This window comes from Pogona vitticeps, chromosome 5 (assembly GCF_051106095.1).
Source record: "Pogona vitticeps strain Pit_001003342236 chromosome 5, PviZW2.1, whole genome shotgun sequence".
Classification (NCBI taxonomy): Eukaryota; Metazoa; Chordata; class Lepidosauria; order Squamata; family Agamidae; genus Pogona; species Pogona vitticeps.
In genome coordinates this window covers 168,890,265-168,903,921 of record NC_135787.1, presented here as the reverse complement: position 1 = coordinate 168,903,921, position 13,657 = coordinate 168,890,265, and the positions used below count along the sequence as shown (strand labels likewise).

General features: G+C 44.0%; 1 protein-coding gene across 3 annotated transcripts in view; it reads right to left on the bottom strand.

Moving 5' to 3' along the window:
- Positions 1-6,214, bottom strand: part of LARGE1 (LARGE xylosyl- and glucuronyltransferase 1) — a 421,577-nt gene extending 415,363 nt beyond the window's left edge. For 2 of the 3 annotated variants that reach the window (XM_020809629.3, XM_073000045.2), the window contains exon 1: positions 5,764-6,214. The gene's annotated coding sequence lies outside the window, so the exon portion shown is untranslated. The other variant, XM_073000044.2, reaches the window with a different exon arrangement.
- Positions 6,215-13,657: the final 7,443 nt, after the last annotated feature.

Genomic DNA, 13,657 nt, shown 5'->3' with positions numbered 1-13,657 from the left:
TTGCTCGTTAACTGTTAGATAGTTCCACTCCTGGGTTAACAAATCATTATCACTTCACTTTGTCTATTATCTGTATTCTCATTTGGATTTGACTCTCACTCCCATGGGGATAATTACTGGGTATATGTCTGTATGTTCCTTATATCTGAAGAACATGTGATCCACAGATGCCATCTTGTACTTTGCCATAGGTAGCAAGATATTTGGAGCAGTTTCCAACACTTAACCCTCTGTTCTGAATGGTCAGGTACTGAAGACCAAGTTTTGCTGGTAACTAGAAACAAAGTTTCTCAAACTTTGCAACACTTTTTTTCAGGGGAGAAAAAAGCACCTAGACTTCAACATTCATTAAAAACAAAAAGGAGTAACTTTGTGGCCTACATTTGCTATGAACCAATCATGAGTATAAGGGACGTGGTGGTGCTGCGGGCTAAACCGCAGAAGCCTGTGCTGCAGGGTCAGAAGACCAAGCAGTCGTAAGATCGAATCCACGCGACGGAGTGAGCTCCCGCCAACCTAGCGGTTCGAAAGCATGCAAATGCAAGTAGATAAATAGGGACCACTTCGGTGGGAAGGTAACAGCATTCCGTGTCTAAGTCGCACTGGCCATATGACCACAGAAGATTGTCTTCGGACAAAACACTGGCTCTATGGCTTGGAAACGGGGATGAGCACCGCCCCCTAGAGTCGAACACGACTGGACAAAAAATTGTCAAGGGGAACCTTTACCTTTACCTTTATCATGAGTACAGATCATTTCTATATAAGAGGAAAGTGAAGATAACAAGAATCATCTGCCCAGTCAAATACATCTAAACAGAAACAAAAAGTCCTCTTCCTCAACTGCAGTCTCCAGATAATTTTTGGATCAAAATAGCCACCCTAATATGCAACACCTCCCTACTCAGTTCATGAACAAAGCTTTCATTAACATCAATAGCAGTTACATACAGCTCAAGGTCAGTGCATAGTTGAAAGCTTAATAAAAAGAATCCTATATCAATCCCATGTATTTACCATCTTTTTTAAAAAAACAGTAAAAACAGTAGAAAGAGATATCTTTGAATCCAACCTGTACTAAGATCTGCACTTATTTTTTTTTGGGGGGGGCACCATTACAAAGGATGCATTTTGAAGATTGGCATGCAGTTACTCCTGTCAAAATGAATAGAGATATTTGAGCAAAAAAAGAAGGCTGAGATGAAGTTACACAGGTTTTACAGCACTGTGTATCAGTACAGAATGCATAAGAACATTTCACTTCCACAAGAGACACACAAAACAACATATGTTCAAGAAAGCTTACAGGAGAGATGTTCCGTGGCACCAACACAATTTATTTGTCAGGTGAATGACCTTAGCTAGGTGAGGTGTTCTTATAATTATCATTCTCTGCCAGAAAAAGACATATATTCTGCTGCAAGCTCCCATATATTTGTAAATTCCATGTTATTCTGTACTGCAGTTTATTTAGAGAACACTCTTAGAATTCCAGGAAAGTTCAACAGCTTGCAGACAGTATCTAGCTTTTTAATATTCAGGGCTATTCCTAGCTCTCTTGAATGCATACTCCTTTAACATCTGAAAGGATTATTATCCTTCTGTATACCACAGAACCCAATGCAACATATAATGTGAAACCAGAAGACAGATTAGCTGCCTGGTTCATGGCTATTAGTTTAAGCTCTCCAATGCTAGTAGCACTAGTTCATCTACTAGTAGTACAGTTCCAAAGTACATTTATTGCACCATGAGTTATTTGCCAATGTGCAGCATCACTAGAAATATTAAGCCAAGTTACAGATATGAACTGCTGGATAGCTCAGTGGTTTAGGCATCTGACTGCAGAGCCAGAGGTTGGGAGTCTGATTCTCCAGTGAGCCTCCTTGACATGGACTGGAGTCGGTGATCCATAGGGTTGCTTCCAGCTCTGCAGTTCTAAGATGATGATGATAATGGTGATGATACTAGGCAGGAACAGATGCAAGGAAAGAAATATAACTTTTAACACCCATGGAGTAACTTTTGTTTACTCCCCCGCCCCTGATATGACCAATAAAACGATAATTCCACTTATTCTCTAAAATTCTTCTGCTGCTGTGGATTTTTTCCTTTAGAATGGATCGGTTTGTTGTCCTTGCAATCCAGGGGACTCTCAAGAGTCTCCTCCAGCACCACAATTCAAAATCATCAATTATTCAGCGGTCAGCCTTCTTTATGGTCCAGCTCTCACTTCCATACATCGCTACTGGAAAAACCATGGCTTTGACTATGCGGACCTTTGTCGGCATGCTAGCCCACCTAGCATATTGCTAAAGTAGGAGGCTCAAGACTACAAGCAACTACCCACCCAGGACAATTACTAGACAAAATTAAAGTACTGCAATTTCCAGCAGTGTATTCACAGATACTCGAAATTACAAGGAAAATGTAAGCAACCTTTAGTTTGTTTATCAAACCTCCTATGCTACTTAAGTATAAAAGTGGTAGCAAGCAAAGAATTATATGACATTGAGTACAAACTTATTTACTAACCTGATTACATTAGGATGTATGAGTCCCCTTTACTATGAGGTCTATGACTCTTACAAGGTAAAGAACTAAGCCTCAAGAAGGTAAACTATATATGTACATAATACACACATGCATTAATTAATTGTCAACATCATGTTCAATAGCTAGACACACTAATGCACATAATTTCAAATACCAACTGCATCTATAAGCACACTAAAAGAATGATTAAACCTCTCCCACTTTCCTAAGTAATTCTGAACATATTTATTAGACTCTTAATAATTAGAAGATGATTAGAGATGTGTTAATAATTTCTTTTCAGTTACTATTCCAGAACTAACATCTAAATTCATCATACTAGGGCCCAAAGGTTATTCAAATCAAAAAGTTCATTTCAAGACCTTTTCTTAACATAATTTTGTTTTGAAAGAAAAAAATTATTAAGGATTCCATTAAATTGAGAGCATTATCCAATTGGCAGTTCTCAAACCCTGTTGCAGAGCCCTGTGTTTAGATTTTGTGCTCTTGGCAATACTTTCCCATCTCACTTTCAAGAAATAATTTAAGAAGGAAACTGAATAACAGGTTCTGAATCCAAAACATCTGCATTGGCACATTTGCCTGCAACAGTGGCAGAAAATCGTGATTTGTAATCTAGACCCAGCATATTCTGTGACATGTCCTATCTTAAGTATTTACTTATTAGTCCAGTTGTCTAATACCCACAACCTTCAATACATTCCACTTATTTTAACTTACTTAACTTACTATCCAGTTAACATACTTAAGATTAAGTATGCAATATTTCCTGGACTGATTCTCCCAATGAGCAAACCCATAGAAAGCTTGAAAAAAACAAAACAAGAGTTTTGCCTAAACCAAGAGTGTATCAGAGTTATATAGCACTTTTTAGCACACCAAATATATTATTTTACACAGTGTGCTACATGCTCCATTTTCACAGATGCCATGCTATTCAAGGTCTGTGCAAGGCAAAATGAAAGATAAATACAGATATTTTGTGCCAGCTATTTGAGATTATGTTGCAATTTAATTAATCCATTTTCACATATGCCTGTAACATCAGCCAGCCATGACAAAAGCCCTTACTTGCTGTCTGGTAGTAACACACCTGTCCAATAGGTTCTTCTTTCTTTAAAAACAAAGACAAGACATCTCCTCCCACTCTCATTTAATGACATACTTGGAGAATAAGTACTGTATATCAGATAGGCTACAGAATGGAGTGTATGAATTAAGGATCCCTATAGTATTTCTCATGTAAACCTCTGCCAAACTTTGGATTGCTTCCACAGAGGCACTACGTTATTTATTTGTTCCCCAGGGAGATGAGCTTAATGAACTAAATAACACAATTCACAGACATTGATAATAACAGCAGAAATCTGTCCAAGGAAGACACCCAGGCAGTGCAGGGAAAGAACCCACCCCAATTAAATAGTCATCTACTGCTGTATTTAATGAGCTGACAGCAATCTGTTCCCTGAAAGGGTCCCATTTAGCCAGATTGTCTATTAAGAGGGGGACTGACTTTAATAAATTCAGAGAAGACTGAAAAATGTTTACAGCCAATTCATCCTGGAGAAGAAGTGGACACAGCTGATAATGTGACAACTCTTTATTGAACTTAATCGCTTAAGTCAAACCAGCCAGAAACCTTGCTTCTTCAAATGTTGAAGTGACCTTTCTGGCATGCTCATTAACTCTCTGGTGCAGACATACTGCAATTATTTGTTGATACAGCAAAAAGTACTGGCTCTATTATTTATTAGATAAGGGATACAACATAATGACACAATAAGCAAGTATCCAAGTTACACAGAGAAGCACATCAGGCATTACAGCATATTTACTGTATAATACTTTTTGCCCATGGCCATCCTAAACACCCCAGCCAAAAAGCAAAACAAACAAAAACAAAAATAAAGCCATAAGGCTGCAATTCTAACAAAGGTTAATAAATGGACCAAGCAGAAGGGGAGATGGCCAGCTCAACCAAAACAACAAAGAGCCTTGTGATACCTTAACAGCTAGTAAGTTTTATTTGACACAAGCTGTTGTAGGCTGCAGTCCACTTTATTCAATGTGATTATGCCAGATAATGCTAGCCAGAGTTCAACTTGCCACAAGATTCTTGGTTTTGCTGCAATGGATTAACAAAGCTCCCCCACCCCCTGGAATTTGTTTTACACTGGACTAAGTGGTGGTGTTTTCCCACTATACATATTAGAATCACATTCTCTTCACTTCTGCATCAATCTCCCCTCCGCTCTTTTTTCCTTTTCCCACCCCAGCCAAAACCTGTTTTTTTAAATGCCTGCGATATGCTTTACATTGTTTCATGTAGCAAAGCAACCTCAAAGATTTCTGTTTAGTAATGAAACTATGAAGCAACTGTTTCTCCATCAACCCCCCTCTCCATTCCACCTCAAATGCTTTCCATGGGTTGCCTACAATTGAACTCTGATGCTGCTGAAAGAATTCCACCCACCCACTCCCCACTAACATGCTGTCACTCCACAGTGAAAACATTTCAGTTTGGGGAAGGGTTGTTTTTAAATCTTAACTGGAGAGATGCTCTGTGTTGTAGTCCCAACCCCCAAATTAAATTTGACTTCTTCTGAAAAATCCATTAAGCCTGCTCTAACCCCCTCTACTAAGTAGACACTTTACAAAGCAGGGGACCACAGTCCAATTAATGTCGGTAGCAACTGCTGTCTTTCTGACTTTTAAAAGCCTCGGGGCTGTAATGAAGAAGGAATTCATTCCTGCACAAGCAACTCAAGTTCTAAATCAACTCTGGTCCGACCTCTCTACTGCAGCCAAGGAAAGGGACTGGTGTCCTCAGAGAGCTCAACACGACTAGGAGTGCTCTGCGTTACTTCCGAGTATGGACAACCCATTAAGAGATGGCTTCTATTTTATTCTTAAAAGAAACCCAATACTTCTAAAAATGAGACAAGACAACTAAGCTGTACTATTACTCACCCTACTTGGAAACAAACTCCCGTGGACACAGTGCCTTCAAGTCTGGACCTCCCTCCACGGAAATATGTGCTGGGTCAGATGGCAGGGTGATTTACAAGCGGGGGGGGGGGAAGAGAGGAAAATAGAGAAGGACAGAGCTCTCTCTCTCTCTCCTCCCTACACACGTTTCCTTCTCACTCGTAAAGCAATAGCCACCTCTCAGCATCACTCCGAGCAAACCAAAAGCAAGCACCTTACCTTATCCGCTGATTTGACTGCGGAGAGAGATCTCGACTCTTAGCCAAGAGGGCTTCCCCAGTGCGTCTGGGCGCAGAACGAGACAGCAAATGGAGCCCCTCTTCTTTGATCGCTCTAATTTGTCCGGGGCCGATGGAGGGGGTGGGGAAGCAGCAACAACAAGAGAAGCTCCGATCCAGAACAGTCCAGGGCTTGTGGAGTTGCTTTCCCGGCGGTCCCAGCCTTGGGGAAGCTCGGGCGAGTCCAACCTTCGCGCGAGCAGCGGATGAAGAAAGAAAGGAAGAAATGGGAGGAAGAGGGAGGGGCGGAGAGCGACTTAGCGGAATCCAGAGCCCCCTTCCCCGGCTTGTCTCGTCAGGCCCTGCCGGCTTTTCCTCCCCTCCACGCTGTCCTGGAGGTGGGGAGGGGATGCCGCCCTCGTCGGCCGACTGGAAGCTCCGCTCGCTCTGCGCGCAGACCGCCCCCCCTCCCAGCTGTCGGTCCGCGGGACCTCGGGGGGGGGTAGCCGAGGCAGGGGCACGTCCCACTTCGCTCCGCTGCGGCCTCCCCGGGGCCTGCAGGCACGCCGTGCGGGAAAAAGCGAGGCCCAGACCGGCTTCAAGAGGATGGCGGGGAGTGTTTTGTGTTTGTGGGTTGGGGGCGGCGGCGGCGGCGGCGGCGGGCAGCCCCCCCCCCGCGTCAGAAGAGCGAGGCAAAGAAAAGGCAGCCGGGCGGCGGTGGGGAGGGCGCAGCAGTAGCAGCAGCAGCCCGGCCTGGGTGGCCGCTGGGTGCCGCGCTGCGCTCGGCTTGCCTTGCCTCCGCTCACTCTCCGCTCGCCGGCTGGGCTGCCGCTCCTTCTCCGCCTCCTCAGCAGCGCCCCGCCGTTGCCGCCGGCTCTCCCAGTGCCACCACCACTCGAGCAGCCCGGCGTCTCTCCCACCCCCTCCCCAGAGCGAAGCTGCCCCCCCTCCCCGCAAGGAAATAAAAAGGAGGAAAGGAAGGCGGGCTCCGGGCGGCGCCAAGCGAGGCTGTTCCTCCGTGAGCTTTCCTTCTCGTGCGGGCTGAGGGGAGGAAGGCGACCCAAGCAGCAGCGGCAGCGCCCCCGCCGTATCCTAAGCTTCCTCCCCGGCTTGGCCGGCTGGCTAGCGGTGCCCGCACAAGGCTCCCCTACGAGAGCAGCGGCGGCGGCGGCAGCCGTTTGTGCTCAGCAGAGGCAGGCACGGAGGGTCTGTGTCATGTCTGTCTGCGCAGCGCAGCGCAGGACTGGCTGCGAGGCGGAGCCAGCCCGCCGACTGACACACACTCTCTCTCACACACACACACGCGCGCGCACACACTCACACATCCACCACACACGCCGCCCAGTGACAGGCGGCGGGCGGGCGGGCGGGCGGGCGAGCGAGGGCCCAACCGCGAGCGGACCCCTGCTGCAGAGGCCCTCCCCTTTCTCCCGCCCTCCCCGCTCTGGTCACCTCATAAAGGAGTCCCCACACACACTTAAAAGGAGAGAAGCGGGGAGGGGGGGGCAGCTGTCACTGACAGACAGAGAAGAGCTTCTCGAGAGCCAAAGAGAATGAAGGGGACAGAGCTCGCCGGCATAGACTGCTCAGGACCCAAGCAGTTTTCTCTTGCCCGAAATTTCGGGGCGAGGCGGCCGGTCAAGAACAGCTTTAGGGCGAGTGCCTCTCGTCCCCTTCTCACCCAGCCCCCCCCCACACACCGGTTGTGGCGGCGGCTAAAAAAGAAAGCCACCCAAGTGTCAGTGATGGTCAGTCAGTAGCTTAGACACGCTCTCTGGCTCCTCACGTGCGGGAGCCCTGCCCGACTAGGCGCCGTTAAGTTACTGCACTCCCCTAAGTGACAGGACTCGGTGTGAGCGACCGGCTTCCCTCCTCGCGCCCTGCCCCGGGTCGGTTACGGCACCTCACGCTTGCCTTTCATTCCGCACAAAAAGCTGAAGTCGCACGCCCCGGCCCCGTTGTCCCAGGTTGTCGGAATTCGGGCCGCTGCTCGAGTTACGGGGCGAGAGGGATCGGGGGGGGGGGTTCAGCACGTCCCGAGGGTGTTGCAGAGTAGAGCCCCGGCTCCGGAGGAAATACAAGCACCATTGGTTTTTTATTTTTTAAAAAAATGGGGGGGGGCTTTATTTGGAGGAGGCTCCGCTGATCGTATTTGCGAGCTGAAATGTCGTTTTGTCACCAGGACCCTGGGCTCTGCGTTCTTCGCTGTCTTCCTGGTTTCCATGGGGATTATTCGGAAATTTGTGCTTTGTGGGTCTTTAAGTCCAGATCCCAGGCATGTTCAGGTAACCTTGTGCTCACTGGTCCTCAATCCGTGGGTAGAATGTACTTGATATCTTTGATGGACTCTGCACTAGACTGAAAGGCAGGGGGTCAGGTTCCTATCCTTCCAGCTCAGTATTGTCTGCGGTAATAATGATTCTTGAAGAGGCCATTGTTACCTGATCCTTTAAATATGAAATGCCAGGGAACTTTTTTATATGTAAATATATGTGGCATCCTTCTCTTCAGACTGTTTTACTGCTAAGTAAACCTGCATGGGATTGGGCTGCATGAAATATTTACCTGCACAGAAACCAAAACTACAGGTAAGATCAGGCTGTTAAACTTGGACATGATCCTGGTTTAAGAGAGGTGTTATTTTATTTTATTCCTCAGCTGTGTTTGATACTTTCAGCTATGGGACTGAAATGTCTTTGTTTTAATTTTTCTCCCCTCCCCTCTTTATTAAGGATTGGATTAATCCCATCCCATCCATCACATGTGCATGATTATACATGTTGCAGGTGTTTCAGGGCAGCAAAATAATAACAATAATAAGGTCAGGAATGTGATTCCCCACTGTGCCTCCTTGGCAGGGGCTGGACTTGATGATCCAGCTCTGCAGTTCTAAGGTTGTTAAACTGCAGAGCCAGAGGTGGGGAGTTCAGTTCTCCACTGTGCTTCTTTGATGTGGGCTGGGCTCAATGATCCATGGGGTCCCTTCTAGCTCAAAATGTATTTATTATTATTATTATTATTATTATTATTATTATTATTATTATTATTATTATTATTATTATTAGTAGTAGTAGTAGTAGTAGTAGTAGTAGTAGTGGTAGTGGTAGTGGTAGTGGTAGTGGTAGTGGTAGTGGTAGTATTAGTATTAGTATTAGTATTAGTATTAGTATTAGTATTAGTATTAGTATTAATAGTAGTGGTGGTGGTGGTGGTAGTGGTGGTAGTGGTAGTGGTAGTGGTAGAAGAAGAAGAAGAAGAAGAAGAAGAAGAAGAAGAAGAAGAAGAAGAAGAAGAACTGCAGAGCTGGAAGGAGCCCTATGGATTATCGAGTCCAGCCCCTGTCAAGGAGGCATAGTGGGGAATCGAACTCCCTCTACAGCCAAATACCTAAATCATTGAGCTATCCAGCAGTTCAATAACATCTAATGTTGCTGATGCCATTACACTGTCAGCTTTCCTTATAGTAAAATAATATCTAATTTTCTGGTCCTGTTACAGTAATATGTCAGGTTTTAATACCAGTTTCTTTAGCTCAGTTTTAAAAGAAGAAATTTTCTCTGTTACTAAATTTGCTGCATTCGGCAAACAGTGAACAGACATAACAATCAAAAGAATTTTGGTAGATTGGCTGGCTGCAATGTTGTGTACTCTTGCTTGGGAATAAATTCCATGAACGGGCATGAGAACAAATTAAGGTCTGTATTGGGCAGTATGCCCCAATTTTCCACTTGTATGTGTTGTATAGTGGTCTTCCAACAAGTTGCCTTCACTTCTTTAAGGAGATAAAGTAGATTGTTACCATAAATTAACTTATTGAGAAGGAGCATCTTCTTCTGAACAAGGGAGTAGCCCAAAGGAGGCAGAGTGAAGAGAATGTAATATTTTTTAGCAGCTGAGAGAAGCACTTAACAAATAAGAAACAGTTGGTTGTTGTGAGTTTTCCAGGCTCTTTGGCCGTGTTCTGAAGGTTTTTCTTCCTAACATTTCTCCAGTCTCTGTGGCCGGCATCTTCAGAGGACAGGAGTAGCACTCTGAAGTAGCAGTAGTCCTGTCCTCTGAAGATGCCAGCCACAGAGACTGGTGAAACATTAGGGAGAAAAACCTTCAGAACACGGCCAAAGAGCCCGAAAAACCCACAACAAGCATTAGTTCCCAGCCGTGAAAGCCTTCGCGAATACAAATAAGTACTGTAACAGTTAAAAAAAACCTCCAGGCTCTCACCATTTAAGCCATCCACCATTTCCACATTTGGAGGATGGAAGTGTGTGAGCATACATGCCATGAATAATATATATAATAATGGGAAGAAATGATATAATGCAACACTCATTTCTTTTACTTTTTAGAGCAGTAACAGAAAATTATGGGGAGAAATTACATTTTTGGAAAGCATTGCAGTACAACAGATACTTCAGATATTAATTTGTTCCTTTGCAACAGCCACTTAAATATAGTGACTTACTTAGGGAAAATGTGTTTTATTGCAAGTTTAAAGATGACTAGGGGCTTTAAAAATGTTTTTCAGCCAAGTCTACCAAAATATCTTGAACTTCAGAATTGTTTAGTTAAGAGAAGATAGCATTTGCCATACCCTATCAATGCATTTGTCCATCATCTTTAATATCCTGCTTCCAGCAGTGCCCAGTGCTCAATGCTTTACAGTTAAAGTTGTATCAGATGAACTGAAGTATACCATAAAGCTCAACATGGCTATGATATCATTTAATTGTTGTGACCTGGGATGGTTGACATGTAATGACACCCCTGAAAAACCATGTGAACAATATATTGGCAAATTTTGTAGAGCGACTGAGCTCCAAAAAGAAATTGTGATTTGGAGGAACACTGTATGGCATGCTGGCTGATCTTTCTGCAAACACTAAGCAGCTTGTATCCCAGGTAATCACTGATAATGCAAGAAAATTCAAGCCAACCAGCCTACATATTTGCCAGTCAGTTCTTGACAATTTGAATGCAAGTGGTTTAACCACAGGTCTTATGAAAAAGGGGTAGGCATATATGGATGAGACTTCAAGCAGAGTTGGAATATTATATTAGGAAACTGTCTTATATTGACTCAGCCCTATTGTCCTTCTGACCCAATACAGTCAGCACTGACTGGCAACTGTTGTCCAGGAATTAGTTCCTACCCGGAGATGCCAGGGATGGAACCTGGGAATTTCATGTTTATTTATCTATCGTCCTTCCTTTTGGTTACACGGAGCTGTCTCCTCAATACTTTAACCACAGTATTTCATATCTTACAGAAAGTGACAATGCCACTCAGGGTCACTGGTCAATTGTCTGGGCAAACTTTTTCTCAAAAACAAAAACAAAAAAACCCCTCTCCAAATGCTTCAATCTGCTGGACCCCAGGTGTGGAGAAAAATTTACTGACCAGGCATCTTAAAATGGAAATTTTATCAATAGTAAATTAATACAGTACTACCAAATACGGGGAGTTTCAGGGCACATCAAGAAAAAGGACCATGTGCACATCAGTATTACCAGGTAGTGTTGGGAAACTCCTCTGGATGAAACTCTGAGGAGCCACTTCCAGTCACTATAGACTAGGAGAGGTCAGGTTGTGACTCTTCACAAGTGTGCAACTCCTATTGGCCTCCTTCAAGATGACTAAGGAAAGGGAATTCCAGCATGAAATGTTTAGAGGGTCAGATTTTTGTTATGCCTGCTGTAAACAGTACACTTCTAGATCAGTAGTTCCCAACTATGGGCAACTCAGGTGTTTCTGGACTTCAACTGCCAAAAGCCTTTCCCACTAGCTGTGATGGCCAGGGTTTCTGGGAATTGCAGTCAAAAAACAACTGGGTCAACCAAAGGTTGGGAACCACTGTTCTAGATTACTCAATTATCTGTCTTCATAGAAGGGACCTTCCTATCATGATTCCAGTAGTACCAAACCTTGATGTCCCAAAGGAAGACAAAAAGAAGAGAACTGCACTTTTCAGGGTAGGTAGCTTGCCCCTTCACAGATTGCTGCCTTGTCATGGCAAAGGGGCTTGAGTAATTCAGAGAAACTATGAACTATGCCGTGCAGGGACACTCAAGACAGTCAGGTCACAGTGGAGAGTTCTGACTAAATGCAATCCACCTGGAGCAGGAACTGGCAAGCCACTCCAGTATCTTTGCCAAGAAAACCCCATGAACAGAAACAAAACGCTAAAAGATATGACACTGGAAGATGACCCCTCAGGTCAGAAGGCATCCAACATGCTACTGAGGAAGAGCAGAGGTCAAGTACAAGTAGCTCCAGAGCTAATGAATTGGTTGGGCCAAAGTTGAAAGAACACTCAGCTGTGGACATGCCTGGAAGTGAAAGGAAAGTCTGATGCTGCCAAACAAACAAACAAAAAACAAACTGCATAGGAACCTGGAATATAAATTCTATGAACCTTGGTAAGCTGGATGTGGTTAAACAGGAGATGACAAGAATAAACATTGACATCCTGGGTGTCAGTGAACTAAAATGGACGGAAATGGGCGATTTCAGTTCAGATGATTAGCATATCTACTATTGTGGGCAAGAATCATGTAGAAGGAATGGAATAGTCCTCATAGTCAACAAAAGAGTGGGAAAAACTGTAGTGGGATACAATCTCAAAAATGAGAGAATGATTCCAATATGAATCCAAGGCAAACCTTTCAACATCACAGTAATTGAAGTTTATGCACCAACCACCGATGCTGAAAAGGTTGAAATTGATCAATTCTATGAAAACTTACAACACCTTCTAGAACTGACACCAAAGAAAGATGTTCTTCTCATTAGAGGGGATTGGAATGCTAAAGTAGGGATTCAAGAGATAAAAGGAACAATAGGTAAGTTTGGCCTTGGAATTCAAAACGAAGCAGGGCAAAGGCTAATAGAGTTTTGTCAAGAGAACAAGATGGACATCACAAACACTTTTCCAACAACACAAGAGGTGGTTCTACACATGGACATCACCAGATGGGCAATACCAAAATCAGATTGATTATGTTCTCTGTAGCCAAAGATGGAGAAGATCTACAATCTGCAAAAACAAGACTTGGAGCTAATTGTGGCTCTGATCATCAGCTTCTTATAGCAAAATTCAAGCTTCACCTGAAGAAAATAGGAAAAACTGGTGGGCTAGTCAGGTATAATCTAAACCAAATCCCTTATGAATAGACAGTGGAAGTGAAGAATAGATTTAAAGAACTAGATTTGGTGGACAGAATGCCTAAAGAACTATGGATGGAGGCTCATAACACTGTACAGGAGGCAGCAACAAAAACCATCCCAAAGAAAAGGATATGTAAGAAAGCAAAACGGCTGTCCAATGAGGCCTTACAAATAGCAGAGAAGAGAAGGAAAACAAAATGCAAGGGAGATAGGGAAAGTTACAGAAAATTGAATGCAGACTTCCAAAGAATAGCAAGGAGAGACAAGAGGGCCTTCTTAAATGAACAGTGCAAAGATATAGAGGAAAATAATAGAAAGGGAAAAACCAGAGATCTGTTCAAGAAAATTGGAGATATTAAAGGAACCTTTTGTGCAAAGATGGACATGATAAAGGACAAAAATGGTAGGGACCTCACAGAAGCAGAAGACATCAAGAAGAGGTGGCAAGAATACACAGAGGAATTATACCAGAAAGATCTGGATGTCCTGGACAACCCAGATAGTGTGGCTGCTGACCTTGAGCCAGACATCCTGGACGTCAAGTGGGATGTAAAGCCCACTGTCAAGTCGGCCTTAGAAAGCATGGCTAACATCAAGGCCAGTGGAGGTGATGGCATTCTGGTTGAACTATTAAAAATCTTAAAAGATGATGCTGTTAAGGTGCTACACTCAATATGCCAGCGAGTGTGGAAAACTCAGCAGTGCCCAGAGGATTGGAAAAGATCAGTCT